Raw genomic sequence first — 19,328 nt, 5'->3', positions numbered from 1 at the left:
TTTAAAAAGTTCACATTTCAATTAATTAATTCTGCACAGATACAAGAACAGAGGTTGCCCAACAGAGCTTCAGGGGTAGCTCTGCAAGCAGATATATTCACCAGAGTCCATTTAAACTCTGGAAATACTTAAAATTTTATTTAACCAAAACTCAAAGTACACAATCACAGGTCCCAGTTGCTCTTGGACTGTACTATACAATCATTTAGTTATTAGGAACTTGAAATGTGGCTAGTTCAAATTGAGATGTTCTGTAAGTCTAAAGTATACATGGAATATTAAAGACAGTACAGAAAAAGAATGTGACATTCATTAATAATTTCTATGTTGATTATAGAAATTACTTCTATGTTGAAATATATATTTCTATACTGAATATAATTTTATATTGAAGTGTATCTTAAACATAGTGGGGAAAATTAAATATAATAAAGAGTTGACTTAACCTCTTTAAAAAATTTTAAGTGTGGTTACTAAAAAAATTAAATTATACAGGGCACTTATGTCACCTTCCTATTGAAAAATGCTTCTACCCTTTGCAACAGCATGGATAGATATGGAGAGCATCAGGCTAAGTGAAATAAGCCAGGTGGTGAAAGACGAATACCATAGGATCTCATCTATAAGTGGAGCCTAATCAACAAAACAAGCAAGCAAGCAAAATGTAACCAGAGACACTGAAATTAAGATCAAACTGACAGTAACCAGAGGGGAGGTGGGAGAGAATAATGGGAGGGAAAGGAGGAACGGTTGATGGGAACATGTATAAAGGATACATGGACAAAGCCAAAGGGAGATGGGATCAAGTTTGGGAAGTGGAGATGCCTGGGGTGGGGTGGGGTGGGGATTGGAGACAACTGTACTCAAACAACAATTGTAATAAACTTAAGAAAAGACAAACACTTTGCTAAGAGATATACAGCATGTTTTATTTGTTTCTCCAAAGTCAAGGTTGGGAAGAAGATATATGATGACAAACAGTTGTTCAGAGAAGCAACTTTGACAAGAAAGTATGAAAGAAAAAGAGGTTGACTTGGTTCAATAGACTTGCGAGCATGTTATTCACTAAATGAATGTACACGTGAATAAAGACTAGTACCTTCCCCAACCTGTGCCCTAATGGCACATACACACACACACAATCAGACCAAAACAAAATAAAACAAAATGAACCAAAACAATGCTTTCTGAGATTCTGTTACCAACATTCTGTGAGACTTACTTATAGCATTTGAAGTCACTATGCCTCAAGTTTCCTAGTAGTTAAAATAGAAGTGATTCTATTGGCTTTTTTTAATTGTTGCTCAATTACAGTTGTCCACATTTCCCGCCCACTACTCTCCCTTGCCCTACCCACCCCCACCTCTCACATTCAATCCTCCCCCTCCCATGGTCTTTGTCCATGGGTCCTTTATACATGTCTTTTGATGACCCTTCCCCTTCTTTCCGCATTATTCTCCCCTGGTTACTGTCAGTTTGTTCTTTATTTCCATGTCTCTGGTTCTATTTTGCTTGCTGTTTGTTCTGTTAATTAGGTTCCACTTATAGGTGAGATCATATGGCATTTGTCTTTCACAATCTGGCTTATTTCACTTAACATAAATTAGGACACTCAAATAGAAAAACCTGTATTAAAGCACTTTAGGAAATATGTAAGTGTTCTGCTAGTGAAAGAAAAGAAATACCTGAACACCAGGGATTTAACATTGGAACACAGAAAATATTATGGCTCTTCCTGAACCATGTTTGAGGAGACAGGTAGTACAACTGAATGATTTAATGGACATTTAAGAAGCTTATTTTCATTGTAAATCATATTGAGCATTTAATTAAACTTTCATCTTACAGTAGTAATATAATGACTGCTTCTATCATTAAACATTTAAAATTAAGTGACAACATATACATTTTAGGCTTAAATTTGTTCTATGTTCCTTATACTCACTCTATACAATGAAAAATGATAATGTCGAGACAGTTTTAGAAGCCAGTTCACTTGCATTTGATGTAAACCTGATACTTAAAAACCTATACAATATAGCGCTGTATTCCTGAATGGGTTCAGAACACGTCCACAAGATAGGTCACTTTTTCATGTGGATTATTTCTGGCTGAAGGCCACTGAAACCCCACAGACTCATGAGAAATTTCTACCTCTCCCTCACAGAATTTAAATTTGGGGACTTTCCCATAAGAGAGTTATTACCAAAAACAACTTTTTAATAACCTATCTATTGGGTAAGACAAACATAATTACTAAAAAGTTGCTCTTCTTATCATCTAATACTGGAAAAAATAAATTCTTCAATGGTATCATGGTAAAAGAATTTTAAGGACACTCACACAGAAGGAGTTTTAAGTGATAGTAGCAAGATTTATAGACCAAAAATAATAGTACACTCGAAGAGGCAGAGAGCAGGTAGCTGGTGGGTAGCTATGCCCTGAAGTCCTTGCTAAGCTTCCATATATTTCCTTGTGTTCAGGAAAGAGAAGGCTTTCTTTCAAACTACTCAAGCTCTTTCCTGCCTTTTCCTGGGCTTGTGTTTGTGCCTCCCCCTATCCAATCACTTTTCTAGGCCAGTGCCTCCCTGTGTAGGGGTCATTTTGGCTCCTACTGGGCAACACCTAGTAAAAGGAATCCCCTCACTCTCTTTTCCCTTGACTCCCAACTCTTCCCACCCCATTAGTCATGGAAACTTCCCATGTGACTGAAAATCTGTTGTTGTTTTTTTTTTTCACCTAATCAGGATTAAGCAGATACCCAGTTCCATTGGCTCCCTCCTTATTTGTTATTATCTAACTGCCTACTCTATCATTTTCCCCCTCAAGAATTCTGGGCCCTTGAAATCTTACAAGGGTTTTTGTAATTCATTGCCCTGGCTTAATCTGTTTTGGGGTTTGGCTGGCACTAATGGCACAACTGGGGTCCCCGTTATTTTTCTCCTTGACTAGGGTGATTTAAGCTCCTTACACTCTGGTTGGGGAAGAGAGGTATAAACCATCTGTTCCTAAGTGTCCTTGGTTAGAGGAGATAAGATCTTGTGATTTATTAGCAGGCTATTCATTGTTTTAGCCTCGTTTAATTATTTTGTCTTAGTTTCTCTCATTTCACTTGCCAAGGAATTTTTTTAGCTTCTTACTCTCCTGCCTCGATCCTGTTAATCAGCTTCTTCCTCTCAGATGCCCCAAGGTGTCTGACCTCATCCTAAACTCAGAATGTCCCTGAAACTCTCATGTATGTGGGGGTCTCTGATTCTCTCATATATGTGAGGTTCCCATGTATAAGCATGTAATTAAATTTGGCTGATTGTCCTTGTTAATGTAATTTGATTCATGCCAATTTAATTACTAGACCAGCCAAAAGAACTTAAAAGGGTAAAGTGTCTTTCTCCCACTCATTCCATAAAATAAAAATTTATATACACAAATTTTTGAATGGAAAACATGCCATCATTAAAAGCATATCTGAAGTCTAGGAGAAAATATCCCACAAAACTTCTAGAGGAAGAAGTGTGTTTATTTTGTTTTATCTACATATCTTTACGGCGTACTTCAGACTCTTGGTTTTAATCACATATTTATTTCTGCAATGTATTTTAATTATATCCTTAGTTATGTTGGCATTATATTATTCTCATATAATATAAACAATCATATTTGCATCATTTTAAGTCTGTGTGGGCCCTTTAAATGGACTTTTTTGAAAATCAGGCAGTTTCTCAAACCAACCCAACCCCCCTTGGTTTTTCCAAGCCAGAAGTTGTGGAGATTTATCTTGCCAGCACTGGAACCCTGGGCTGTACAGTCTGGCCTGGGGCTGGGATGGCTCACCTCCAAGGTATCCCTCCTGATTTTTATCCACCACATGTGAGTGTGGGACCACCTGTTCTGCCACCTCTGCTGCTGACTCTGCACAACACCACGTCTCCATGCCTCTCCACCTGCCTCCATGACTATGTGCTTCCTACCTGTCTGGATGGATGTGACCTCTTTAAATCTTTGGTTGTCAGGCTTCCATACAGCATGATTTTCCGACAATTCTGATTGTTATTTGAGACATCGTTGTAACTCTCTCTGTGGTTGTGTGAGAAGGCAAAGCACGTCAACCTACACCTCCATCTTGACCTGAAGTCCTATGCAAACCTACCCACTCTTGGATTTACCACCAGGACAACAGCTGGCAGGGTATCAGTTGCATATGGGAAGTGGATGAAATGACTGGAAATGGGGCAAGTGCCAGGCAAATTTCCAGAAGCCAGGCAGTGGCATTGCCCCTCTCTGAGCCCTCCCCCACACAGAACCACAAAGCAGTGAAATGGACTGCCCTGCCCTGGCAATTGCCTAAGGATCTGCCCTGCCCAATTTATAGGTGCCTTTTCTAAGACAGGAGGTCAAAGCAGCTCTACCTAATACACAGAAACAAACACAGGAAGGCTGCCAAATTGAGGAGGCAAGAAATATGGCCCAAATAAAAGAAAAGAGTAAAGCCCAAGAAAAAGAATGAAATGAAACAGATAACCAACCCATCAGATGCAGAATTCAAAACACCAATGATCAGGATGCTCAAAGAATTCATTGAGTATGGCAAAAACATAAGGGAAGAAGTGAAGGTTACACCAAATGAAATAAAGAAAAATCTATAGGGAACCAACAGTGAAGAGGATGAAGCCAAGAATCAAGGCAATTATTTGAAACACAAGAAAGGAAAAAGCATTCAATCAGAACATCAGGAAGAAAAAATAATTTAAAAATACAAGGATAGGCTTAGGAACCTCTGGGACATCTCCAAATGTACCAACATCTAAATCATAGGGGTGCCAGAAGGAGAAGTAGAAGAGCAAGAAATTGAAAACTATCCTTATTTGAAAAAATAATGAAAGAAAACTTCCCTAATTTAGTGAAGGAAATAGACATAGAAGTTCAGGAAGCACAGAAGTCCCAAACAAATTGGACCCAAAGAAACTTGTTAATTAAAATGCCCAAGTTTAAAGGTAAAGAGAGAATTTTTAAAGCAACAAGAGAACAGCAGAGAGTTACCTAAAACAGGAGTTCCCATATGACTGTAGCTGATTTCTCAAGAGAAACCTTATGGGCAAGAAGGGACTGGCAAGAAGTATTCAAAGTGATGAAAAGCAAAAACCTACAACCGAGATTACTCTATCCAGAAAAGCTATCATTTAGAATGGAAGGGCAGATAAAGTGCTTCCCAGACAAGGTAAAGCTAGAGTTCATCATCACCAAGCCATTATTACATGAAATGTTAAAGGGACCTATTTAAGAAAAAGAGGAAGATCAAAACTATGAACATTAAAAGGGCAACAAATTCACAACTATCAACACTTAACTCTAAAAAATCAAACTAAGAAAACAACCAAGACAGGAACAGAATCATAGGTATAGAGATCATCTGGAGAGTTATCAGCTGGGAGCAGGTAGGGGAAGAATGAAGGAAAAAGTACAGGGATTAAGAAGCACAATTGGTAGGTACAAAACAGAGAGGGAGATGTCAAGAACAGTATAGGAAATGGAGAAGCCAAAGAACTTATATACACACTCCATGGACAAACTAAGAGGGGTATTGCTGGAGGGAGTGGGGTACTGGGCAGAGGGGGCAAAGGGGAAAAATTGGGACAACTGTAATAGCATAACCAATAAAATATATTTAAAAATATGTAAACAGTTACATTTGTGTTTCTTGAATTTTTGTTTCCTGAATCATTCTTTGTAAAAAAGAAAGCTTAGTAAAATTATGATATGTGTGAAGGTATTATTTTTCCCATATACACTCCAAAACTGCAAATTACTTTGAAAAGATCTTATTCTTAGGTTGAACTGGCATTTTATGAGAGTGTGAGTTGCGTTCTTTTAGCTTTGAGAGGATACAAACTATTGTCTTGAGCTAATTAGCCACTTAGAATACTTCTTTTATTTTTTTATCTTGGTCTATTTTAATCTATAAGGTGTTACTTTATTATGAATTTAAATAACTTTTATGTTAAAGTTGTAAATTGTTTTCTGTCATATGGGTTTCAAATATTTTTCCAAACATGTCTCATTTTGTAACTTATCTTAATTATGTCCTTAATTATATAGGAGCTATACTTTGCTGATGCTTAATGTATTATCATTTAGCTGAATAGTACATATTGCCTCATTGGGAACCACCCTGCCTGATTTCAGGAGCTGTAACCCCCCCATGGCTAAGGCTGAGTGAGTGACCTTTGGACCATAAGCCACTAAGGAGACAAAGCTTATCTCCCTGGCAGGAGCACTGCTTCTGCTCCTTTTTCCATAACTGGCCTTCAGTGCTTGGTCAGTTAGCCAATGATCGGTAAGATTCCTCAAGGGAGAATTGACCTAAGACAGGCACAATCATGTGGAGGCCCCAGGGAAGGATTTAGGAAGCTGTGGAGAAAGAGGGTGATAGACCCTTGCTTCTTGCCTTTGACAAAGCCTGACTCCCCTGAGTCCGAGAGAAGTCTCCAAAAATTCCTTGGCTATCTGCCTCCTCTGCCTGACTTAAGCCTTAAACAATGACAGAGAGCAGTGTAACCCTGTGTTAGAAAGGGTGGGCTCCCCGGGTGATCAGGCCTGAGAAAGGATATGTAAAATTCTGTGAAGCCTGCTTTGCTATGAATGCTGTTAGTTAAATGATAAGGCCCGAGCAGGAAAAGAGTTTGTTTCCCAAAGTTTTGTAGCCTTTTAGCTGATAGACCCTGACTCAGAAGAAGCTCTAATAGTTCTTCGTATGCTATCTATTGTTTGATCCTTACTGCCTGACAATGATTAATAAGCTGTACCTGTATTTCTGCACAAATTAAACCCAATGAAAGCCTGTCTAGGCAAGGGTTTGTGCGCTCTCTCCTTGTGGAAGTAGCTGTGCCATCCCTTTTCCTCCACAGGACTCGGTAGCCTGTGTGAATTTGTCTCATGTCTCATCCATAACGTGGCAGACACTGTGGGCCAGTGTCCACGTCATTTCCCCCCATTGACTTTGTATACCAGACTTTATAATGCAGTGGTACAAAGAGGGTTCAAGTGCTAAATTTTTTTAATGCAAATTCCATCCCTAATGTTCACCTGCTGTATGATCTTCCATTATGTTGCTTAAGCTATTCTCCCTTTAATTTTCTAATCTTAAAAGCAAGGGTAATACTGATACTAGGAGGTGGTGAAACAAGTAAAACTAGAATAGTGTTTACACACAAAAATTACTCATTGAATGACAGCTATAGTATGGTAAGACATTGAGTCTCATGAAGTCCTGGGTCAGTGTTTCATCTCTCCATTTGGTTGCAAGGCTAACCTGAGATGTAAACAGTCATGGGCTGTGAATCATTGCAGGAAAACAAAGAAAGACCACCGGCCTGTCCTTTTTCCTATAAACAGAATATATAGCTCTATTTTACAGAAATGATTCAACATTGGATGCATTAGCTAAATGTTAGGAACTTTGTGAGGTCATAGATTTGATTTCCCTTTCTGTATCCCCCAAAAACCTAGCAGAATATTAGGGAAAGGTATTATAATAATACAAATTACTGAGGACCAACTTCAGTTTTGAGAATTGACATTTCATCAGTGGATAAGTGGAAAAAACTTTTTTTGGTAGTTGTTATTTTTTTAAAATTATCAATTATTTTATTGAACTCATCAGGGTGATAGTGGTTAATAAAATTATATAGATTTCAGGTATGCAATTCTGTAATACATCATCTATACATTGTATTGTGTGTTTACCACTCCAAGTCAAGTCTCCTTCCATCACTTTTCATCCCTCTTTTAGCCTCTTCTACTTCACCCCACCTTTCCTTTCCCTCTGGTAACCACCACACTGTTGTCTCTGTCTATGAGGTTTTGCTTAATCCCTTCACCTGTTTCATCCAGCCCCTCAACACTCCTGCCCTCTGAACAAAATAGATTAACAAATAAGGTAGAAACAGACTCATAAATACAAAGGATAGACTGACAGCTGTTTGTTTTTGTCTTCAATTTTGCTTTAGGTTTTATTTTTTTTTTAATTTTATTTCTTTATTTTTAGAGAGAGAGGAAGAGAGGGAGAAAGAGAGGGAGAGAAACATCAATGTGTGCTTGCCTCTCATGTGCCCCCCACTGGGAACCTGGCCTGCAACCCAGGCATGTGCCCTGACCAGGAATCAACCCATGAACCCCCTGGTTCACAGGCCTGCACTCAATCCACTGAGCCACACCAGCCAGGGTTCTTTAGGTTTTAAAAGACAATGATTGATTAGTACATTTTGTACTATATCTGAGTACTTTCTTGTATCTGAGAAGAAGTATCATTAATGGGATAAAAGTTGTATTTGTTTTAAGTTTAAAATTCTCCATTTTGAGCTTTGAAAATAGAAAGCAATTATTCTAAAAAATTGGATGACCATTCAATTAAATCTCAGCATGAATATGGTGCCTTGCCTTTGTATGCTTATTGATGTTCATTTATCACCTACAATATCTCACAAGTTCTTTGTCTAGAAAATACTAAGCAGCTATGCACAATGGAAAGAACTTGAGACCTGGGGTAAGTCCACAAATGATTTTCAGCTGAACCAATTACTGTGTAACTTTAAGCAATACTTACATTTTCTGACCTTTAGTTTTTATGTAAAAAAAGGAATCAAGATACCCACTTTACTGGATTGNAACTATTTTATTGAATTTATCAGGGTATAGTGGTTAATAAAATTATATAGATTTCAGGTATGCAATTCTGTAATACATCATCTATACATTGTATTGTGTGTTTACCACCCCAAGTCAAGTCTCCTTCCATCACTTTTCATCCCTCTTTTAGCCTCTTCTACCTCACCCCACCTTTCCTTTCCCTCTGGTAACCACCACACTGTTGTCTCTGTCTATGAGGTTTTGCTTAATCCCTTCACCTGTTTCATCCAGCCCCTCAATACTCCTGCCCTCTGAACAAAATAGATTAACAAATAAGGTAGAAACAGACTCATAAATACAAAGGATAGACTGACAGCCGTTTGTTTTTGTCTTCAATTTTGCTTTAGGTTTTATTTTTTTTTAAATTTTATTTCTTTATTTTTAGAGAGAGAGGAAGGGAGGGAGAAAGAGAGGGAGAGAAACATCAATGTGTGGTTGCCTCTCATGTGCCCCCCACTGGGAACCTGGCCTGCAACCCAGGCATGTGCCCTGACCAGGAATCAACCCATGAACCCCCTGGTTCGCAGGCCTGCACTCAATCCACTGAGCCACACCAGCCAGGGTTCTTTAGGTTTTAAAAGACAATGATTGATTAGTACATTTTGTACTATATCTGAGTATTCTTGTATCTGAGAAGAAGTATCATTAATGGGATATAAGTTGTATTTGTTTTAAGTTTAAAATTCTCCATTTTGAGCTTTGAAAATAGAAAGCAATTATTCTAAAAAATTGGATGACCATTCAATTAAATCTCAGCATGAATATGGTGCCTTGCCTTTGTATGCTTATTGATGTTCATTTATCACCTACAATATCTCACAAGTTCTTTGTCTAGAAAATACTAAGCAGCTATGCACAATGGAAAGAACTTGAGACCTGGGGTAAGTCCACAAATGATTTTCAGCTGAACCAATTACTGTGTAATTTTAAGCAATACTTACATTTTCTGACCTTTAGTTTTTATGTAAAAAAAGGAATCAAGATACCCACTTTACTGGATTGATATGAGGATTAGCGATAATGCATAGCAAGAATGTAGAATGCAGTAGATGCTAATTGAATGTTAGTTAATATTAAGATTATAATTTCTATGTTAATTTCCACAACTGTTTTCTGGAAAGTGATGAGTTACTATGTTAGAGAACAATCTGATGTGATAGGGACACTAGCCCGCAGTGTCCGCGGCGTTAGGAATGAGAAAGAAGACATTCACACGGACTACCAAGTCCTGTGGAGGAAAAGGGATGGCATGGCTACTTCCTCAAGAAGGGAGCATCTCGGAGTGGCCTGGCTACTCTCTCAAGGGAAGAGGACGCTGACCCTTGCCTAGACAGGCTTTTATTGGGTTTCAATTTGCACAGGAATACAGGTACAGTTCATTAATCATTGTCAGGCAGTAAAGAGTCAAACAATAGATAACATACAAAGGACTATGAGGGCTTATTCTGAGTCAGGGTCTGTTAGTTAAAGGGCTACAAAACTTTGGGAAACAAACTCATTTCCTGCCCGGACCCTTATCATTTCGAGAGCAATCTAAGCAAGGCAGGTTTCATAGGATTTTACATATTCTTTCTCAGGCCTGATCACCCAGGGAACAGGCCCTTTCCAGCACAGGGCTACACTGCCCTCTGCCATTGTTTCGGGCTTCAATAAGGCAGGGGAAGTAAGGCAGCCAAGAGAATAGGAGACTTCTCACAGACAGAATGAGGACTCAGGCTATGTCAAAGCCGAGGGGTGAGGGTCCATCACCCCCTTTTGCTACAGCCCCCCAAGTCCTTCCCTGGAGCCTCCACATGATTGTGCCTGTCTTAGGTCAATCCTCCCTTGAGGAACCTTACCTGTCATTGGCTAACTGACCAAGCATATGGAGTCAGTTGTGAAAAAAGGAGAAGTGGTGCCCCTGCCAGGGAGATAAGCCTTGTCTCCTTAGTGGCTTATGGTCTGAAGGTCGCTCACTCAGCCTTAGCCATGGGGGGGTTACAGCTTCTGAAACCAGGCAAGGCTGTTCCCAAAACTGATGTGCTGACATGTGTCTGTGTTTGATTCCCAAGTATATAACTAAGGCCAATGATTTGAGATGAAGGGAATGAGAAATTTTAATCCATTTGGATTAAATATCATGAATTTCACTGATTAAGAGCAAACTACTTTAAATTCCTAAGTGTTGCTTTTTTAATTTAAAAGAAGAATAGTAGAAGTATCGTATAAAGTTGTTTTGAGATCTATTATAACGTTATAGGTAAAGTTTTGTGTAGTAAATTCTCCAGATCATCTGAACATACTGTTTCTATAATGTAAAAATGCTCAAAGCATCAAATACAATCAGGAATTATTCAGCCTATAGAAATTTTCAGTTATCTTACACTTGAATTTTTGAAAGGTAGCCTAGCATGATTGTTACCATAAGCAATGGACCTTGAGTTAGCCCCCTAGATTTGAATCCTAAGCAAATTAAACCTCTCTCTCTCAATATTTTCATCTGTCAAGTGGAAGAAGTAATGGTGCCAACCAGTTTAAGGTATTAAAAAGACTAAATGTAATAAAACACTGAATCCTCTAGCACACTGCCAATCACATGGGTTCAATAAAGATATAATTATTTTAAGTTGGACACTGAATAATTTATTATATGTATCCTTTTATACGTCTACCTGAGGTCAACATCACTATGTATATTTTTTAAATATTTATGGTGACTTTAGTGATAAAAAAATGAATTAAGGACCTTTGGAAGTCTTTTCTTTCTTAAAATCAACAGAATTAAACTGAAAAGAAGTTTGTTGGAATGAACTTTTTTTAAACTCTGGAAATTAACAAAGGCTTGACCCAACCTGGGGAACATTTAATCAAGACAAATGGCCATCACTATGGACAGCAAGCTTTGTCACGTTTCTAACCTGCTCTAGTGTATCTCCCATCCCCAGATCCGTGGTCAATCCAGAAACGACAATTTGTGTTGCCAGGACCATAGGGAGAAGAATAGATCTCATTCCCCCCAAACCTCCACTAGGTGATCTGTTTGATGATGACTTGGAATACCTCTTTCGAAAGTCTGACCTCACTGAAACTCACCCAGTGTTAAACAGCTCTTCCCGGTAGGTGTTAAGGTGTGAGAGGTTCGTAGTCAAATGAGATAGTGAATCAAGGGGTGCAAAATATAGACTGATCAAAAGCTTAAAAAGAAAACCTGTGAAATAAGATGTCTGTAGGGGCTTGCAAAAGCTGATTCATATTCCTGGGAATCTAGAAAGCCCCGTGCATGCCAAGAGCTCTGCACAGCTGTGCATATGCTCAGGAAAGACCTAAACGTGCCCTAAATGCTCACCTCTCATGTACTTAAAGTGTCGACAACAGGAAGAAAAAGCTGAGGCGGAGTTGTAAACTAACTTCGTGAGAGTCAGAAGCATGAGCCAACATATACACAGAGTTCTGCAACAAATACTAAGAGTATTTTTCGTCCAAGGATTTAAAGAAATCTCTGCTACTATGATGTTTTCATAGATATTTTTGTTAGGTAAATTCTAAATTCATGCTAATATTATATTATAGTTTTTAGTGGACAGTACCTTTTATTAAGTACTCGTAACTGCATGATTTCACTAAAGACGTCACATTTCACTTATACAAAGTATATACAAAGGTACTTCTACAAGGTCCATTGCTAACCACTATAAGCCTCATCATAACTACAGGAAATAAATGTCAAATCTTTATTCCTTAACTAATCATTCAAATGCCCTTTGATTAATTACCAGCTTTCTCATCAGTCCTCACTGATGCTTATTTTCCACTGCCCTTTAACTCTCTAGGAATCCCGGGCACTTACCCAGTCCAAAGGTGAGTCAGTTTTATTCTGACATGAAGTATAGCAGGATCTGCAGATTGGTGATAGTACTATTACTGTTATTGATGTAGCAGAATCCCACATATTTCTTTGGAAACTGGTCCACTGAATAATAACAGATCCATATGCCTATAAAACTTTTAACATGGTGCCACTGTAGGCTCCAAATTATGGCTGTTTCAGTTCACACTAATGCATACAGTTTATATTCCTCAAAGCAAATTTCTTGCCAAGTGTGTAGATTTAGAGCAACTACCAAAAGTAGCCACAGTTAAACCTACTCCTGCCCTTAGTAACTCAGGTTACTCAAGCTTAGATTCCCTGCTTCCCCAAGGTGGTGTTATTTCAGAAATGTTATTAAACATGCCTCTACCAATCTTGATTGGAGCTCAGTGGTTCGCTAAAGTAAAACTGCCTAATACTGAAATAAAAAAAGTGTTTTTGATAACTCTGAAGTTCTTGAATGATCTATTTCTAGAGGATAGAGACTAGCACTTGGACCAATATTATCTCTTTTAGTATAAGGTCTGATGATTAAAATATTGTTAACATAGTGATTACCAAGGTACAAATTCTAAATTAAAAAACAACTTTTTTATATTGAATCAGAGAAAAGAAGTACTGTCCATTTGCTCCCAAGTGTACTCTGGGATTCTTGGGCAAAGTCCTCCTTCTCTTTTCCATTTGGCAATTTTATCCATCAGGTATCACAGGAGCTGTGGCCAAGGTCATGCCACAAAAGTGTCCATCAGATGTTACTCTCCACACCGGAGGCGATTTAAAAGGCTTCTTAACAAGTTCTGTTCGGGATAAGCTGAAATCTCAACACTCAGGTAGAAGAAACTGACATTTTAAAACTTTATTTTAAAGAGAACCAATTATTATTTTTTTTGCCATGGCAAATATAGTATACCCTCTAAAAATACATAATCCAGAAAACCTGAGAGCTATCAAATGTATATTTTTCATTCATAGGTCTTCAACACATCTGTCACTCTTCATTTCTTTTAAATTTATTCATTTGAGGGAAATGAGTTTAGAGTAAACTGTATATCAAGGAATATAAAGATGAATTGAACTTGTCCATAAGGAAATCACATTTCAGTATGCATGTCAACAAATGACTAGAAAACTGTATACTAACATGTGCTTTAATGGAGTTATGAACAGAGTGTCGAGAAAACAGAGAAAGTGACTGGCTGCCTGCAAGAACGCAGCAGAGCAGAAATAGGATTCGAGCTGCTTCTAAGCTAAGTGTGAGTCTGGCCAGACTAACTAACAGGATTGGCTTGTTTGATCCTGTATGGTCAGTGCTGTTCCCTTTCTCCCACGCATTTGCCCTCTGTAAGCTAGAGGCTTCACAGACGAGAATAACTTTCTCAAACAAAGGGAAATTGTTCCCAAATAATGATAGATTTATGCCTGTGTTTCCATATTAAGCCCTGCACATATGGTCTGACTATCCCCTGGAAGGGGCATTGAATGATTCCTCAGGTGAAGACGAGGCACCAAGCCATTCCAGTCAGAACATATATATACTTCTGTAAAAAAATATACAGAAAGCTAATACAGAGGTAGGCGTTTCCAGAATAGGTAAAATAATTCCACTGGGTTTACTAACAGAAATCCCATCGTTGCTCATTATAGAAGGAAAAGGAAAGCGTTAGGGCGAAGCAGGGGAATGGTGAGATAAGTCTAGAAAGACAGGTGGTGAGGTCCTGCTGTGTGTACATAACTGGAGCAAAAAAAAAAGGTGTCATTCATCAGAGTTATATAGTCATGTTTAAGTTTTAGAAAGACAATCCTCTAGACAATACAGATAATAATAGGGATATGAAAGATGGGCTAAAATGGGAAGGAATGGTGGCAGGAAGATCAGTTAGGAGAGTGTTGCTATAAAGAAAGAAAATACAGGGTTTTTTTAAAAAGATTTTATTTGTTTATTTTTTAGAGAGATGGGAAGGGAGGGAGAAAGAGATGGAGGGAAACATCAATGTGTGATTGACTCTCAAGCACCCCCTACTGGGGACGTGGCCCATGGCACATGCATGTGGCCTGACTGGGAATCGAACCAGAGACCCTTTGTTTCGCAGACAGTCACTCAATCCACTAAGCCACACCCACCAGGGCAAAAAAAAACAAAAGCAAAACAGGAATCTTGATGAGACAGTGGCACTTAACATAAAAATCCTACTGGATTTGAAGTTCAATGGATTGGGCAACACAGGATTTGGTGACTGGTTGAACGATATGGAGAGATAAACGAAGAGTGTGTCTTAGAGAGGTCATGAGTAGTGGTTCCATAGTCCAGGATAGTGTGTAAAAGATGAAGGGTAGATTGTGATGGATGGTGGAGGATGGGTTGTTGGACAGGTTAAGTGTTAAATCTCAGGGATCAGAGTGAACTCTGATGGCATACAGTAGGAGATTAAAAATGTGAGTCTAAAGCTGTGTGTAACATTTGAAACTAGAGGTCCATACATAAGTAGTCACCAGTGTAAATACAATAGTCACAGTCATGGCTGTCTAAAAGAAAACAGAGAAGGAGTTTGGAGTGAGGTGAAGGCTTAGGATGAAACCTGGAAAACATTTAACCAGTGGCAGAGAAAGAAAATCCACGGAAGGCAATTTAAGCCATCTAGTTAGAAATAAGAAAACATTTTTTCTCTACTTTTGTGATTGACATTTTCATATAAGAGGTTTTAAGAAAGAATCAAATATAATTATCCAAAACATACTAACAGTGAGAGATAATAAATAATTAAATGGATTATGTCTCTTTCTTCAAAAAGGTTGCTCTAAATGCAACAGAAATGTTTAACATCGGAAAGAATATAAAACAGTGGCAAAGTGTAGATTCGTTTATTTATTCATTCATGTAATATTTACTGAGGTCTAGGCAATTGCTACGTAGGAGGAGTACACAGAAGACACAATTTATGACAAAGCATACAATCCAGAGAGGTATATTTTTAAAAAGTTATTGCAATTAAGAAACGGAAGACATCATGGTATTAAACATTAAGAAGTGTCAGTGTGTCACCAGATGTCCTATCTAATATATCAGCCACCAGCTACCCATGACTACAGCACATTCGAATGTGGCTAGTGAGACTGAAGAACTTAACTTTCGTTTTAATTATTTACATTAAAAAACTTAAGCAGTATAAAATACTTTTGCTGCAAAACCTTATTATTGTGGTCCAACTGCACTTAACTGTTGGATGGTATGAGATGTTGCTGCATTGTGGTGCACATGATGAGAAGACTCATCATTTCTGGTTTCACACGTAAACCTGTCATCAGTCCAGCTGGTGTCTATAAATTGACTCCATTTGGATGACTTTTTTCTAATGTACTATTGTAACATTGTAATGTATTTATTTGAATATTTTGTGTAGATAGCAAGAGTTATAGTGACACCTACATAAATTGTAAGTGGCAATTAAATTTAATTATTTATTGTTATTTTAATTATAAATATATAAGTTGCTTTTAATTAAAAAATAAATATGGCTATTAGAACTTGCCCTAGCAGACCAAAATATAGAAGTTGCATGATTTGCAAAAACAATCTCAGGGATACTAAAGAGAACAATGTTAAATGGACATAATAAATTTGATAAGAAATAGTATCTAAACCCCCCAAATTAAGAAATTAGTCATCAAAAATAAAAATTCAATGTACAAAAATGTATAATTTATAACAGGATCTAAGATTACAACATTGGCCAGCTATAAAACAGCTTGGATTCTTGCAAATATACAACGTGCCATTTTTAGATTGAGATGATAAAATATTTATTTGGGCATGTTTTGTCTCAATGGGCTTTCAAATTTATGAGACAATATTGTCAATTTGCAGTCTAAAATATCAACCTCAGGGCATACATACTTTTGAATATTTTACATCTTTCAAAGAGGATTTAGCTAGATATGAAAAAGCACTTGTTAAATTATTATGAAACATGCTGTGCACTAGATTAAAAACTCAGATTTACTGAGATTTTAAAACAAGAGATTGATAGTTCTCTTATTGCTTAATTCCAATGTATGATACATGTTGAAAATATTTATGCTTAGGTTTTTGAAGTAGAATGTGCAAAGTGTTATAAACTCATGAATCAGAGACAGATTTTGGAACTTTTGAACGAAATAAGACAGTATATTTAATGGTGTTAAGTTTTTTGCCAATACTTGTTCATTGAACCATGGAAGAGTTTTAGAAAGCTTTGCTGCACTGTTAACTAAAACTTAAAATTTTCATATAACAGAATTGCTTTTCAAATATTCAATAATCAAAGGCAAAAATGTCAATATGAATTAGAATTTTTTCACATTGCATCTGAACAAAATAATTTAATGCCTCAAAGAAAGGAAGAAGTTATTTGTGAGCTGATATAGAGAGCTCTTATTTTGAAATTAAGACTTTAAAACACAAATCAATAATATTATTTTACAAATTATTCTAACTTGATTCAATATACAGAATAGACTGTCATACATAAATTAGCTGCCAAACTACATGAAAAAATTTAAAAGGCTTGGTCCACACTGTCAGATTTAAAATTTCCCTTCAATTTATGGAGTGTCTCTTTGAATTCAATGTTAGTAATTTCAAATTGACACAAGACTTAGGAATTTACTTCACAGGGGCAGATGTGGTTTTAAAACTGATACATATTTGTTTCAAAGTTAAATCAACTCTCCTATAAAAACTGGACAAGCTTTATCAATGTAGATGTGATAGTAAAGGTAAATTATTTTTTGGTAATCAAATTAATTATCAGATTTTATTTATGTTGAGAATAACTTGAGTATGTAAACTTAATCTTTCAACTACAAAAGTTATTAAATCTAAATAAAGATCAAGCATATCCAATGAAAAGTTTGCATCTGAATTAAGATGTGATAGCAGTTTAAAATACCACTAGATTTTAAAGATTTAGTGAAAAAAAGATGAAATATCTCAATTGTTTTATATTGAATATATCTTGAATAAGAATAGTTTACATTTATTTGGTTATATAAAATAGACCCTTAACATTAATCACATGTTTATTTTGGCTTTGTTATTATGAATATTAGAAAATGCTAAATGCATAGCTCATTATATTTCTACTGCATGTAATACACCAGTATTTAATATTTCATCCCCCAAATTAGTTAAGACTATCTGTGTTTAAAATAAAACTTTCATATGAGCAGAGCTGAGAGAAAAATAAGAAATAGAAGAAGCTAAATTATTCCAGATGAGAAATAAATAGGAATTTGGAGGAGGATGGGCAAAAGGGAGAGGGTAGACTTGAGATTAAGTGAGCACCAATTTTAAAGAGACTTTAAAAAGCAACTACAATAATAAATACTTTGCTGTCTTCAATATACATGTATAACATGAACACACACAGCAATACAAAAAATCTTCAGTAAATTCTATGAGACACACGAGTGCTTTGCATGAGCACTATCATTCAGAGAAATCAAAGATTGTGTTTTGCATCTGAGCTTCAGCAATGTGTAAATGAGAGGCCATAGGAGAGATAGAAGATGGTTCCCTGCCTAATACCGTGGGTGCCATGGGTAGAGCCAGAACTAACTAGGAAAAACACAAGCCATTTAGGACGCAGAGAGAAAACAAAAAGGAGACGGCGCCTTCAGCACAGATAGTCTGTGTTCACAAATTTTTGTTTGGATTAAGAAAAGCACAAAAACTCAGTCAACTTGTGTTACTCATTTGTAGCTAATTATTTTTTTATTTAAGAAGTCACATTCATTCTCATGTTGAGCTTAGTTAGCAATATTTTTACTTATAACTGTTTTTCTTTTTTTTTAACCAAAGGCAGAGAGTATTCTAAAATATATTTTCCCTGGAAACTAACTCCAAAAAAAAAATTGGATGAGAAGTTTGTTTAAAAAAAAAGAAGGTGAGATTAGATTTACCCACTATAATAGACATGATTTGTTTTTGCATGAGATACGTTCTTCTTTGCCTTTCATAGTAATAGGATCCCTAATTTTAAGCAGGCACTTGTCCATTTGTTATCATGAATGAATTTCTTAACTGCTCTTGGAGCCAGCTATGGAGGCCATGAAGTTGTGACCAATGGGATGCGAGCCAAAGCGGCGTGTGCACTTTCTGTGGCGTGATCTCCCTTCCCCAAGTGCCCCTCTCACCGGCTGTCACGTGGGTTGTAAGGAGTACTGGATTAGAATGGCATCGTGGAGATGGGAGAACAAACAGAAGCCAGCTCTGGGTCCCAGCATCGTGAAAACTCTAATTCCACTCTCAGCCACTCATGTACCTTTGTTACACATTTTAAAATTTGTTTGATTTTCACATCCCCTAGAGCAAGGGACATAAAGGAAAGAATAAACAAATGGGATCTCATCAAAATTAAAAGCTTCTGCATGGCTAAGGAAAACAGTATCAAGATTAAAAGAGAAGCAACTGTTTGGGAAAACATATTTGCCAATGATACTTCAGACAAAGGTTTAATCTCCAAAATATACAAAGAACTCACTTGACTCCACTCAAAGAAGATGAGCAACCCAATTAAAAAATGGGCAAAGGACTTCAACAGACATTTCTCCAAGGAGGACATACAAAGGATCCAGAGACACATGAAAAGATGCTCCATATCGCTAGCTATCAGAGAGATGCAAATTAAAACCACAATGAGATATCACTTTACACCATACAGAATGGCTGTGATAAACAAAGAAACAAACAACAAGTGTTGGAGAGGTTGTGGGGAAAAGGGGACCCTAGTTCACTGTTGGTCGGATTGCAGACTGGTACAAC

The sequence above is a fragment of the Sturnira hondurensis genome, unplaced genomic scaffold, assembly GCF_014824575.4.
Source record: "Sturnira hondurensis isolate 20B ecotype Veracruz unplaced genomic scaffold, ASM1482457v3 Scaffold0019006, whole genome shotgun sequence".
Classification (NCBI taxonomy): Eukaryota; Metazoa; Chordata; class Mammalia; order Chiroptera; family Phyllostomidae; genus Sturnira; species Sturnira hondurensis.
The sequence above is the reverse complement of the archived record's forward strand: the minus strand, read 5'-3'. Positions refer to the sequence as shown.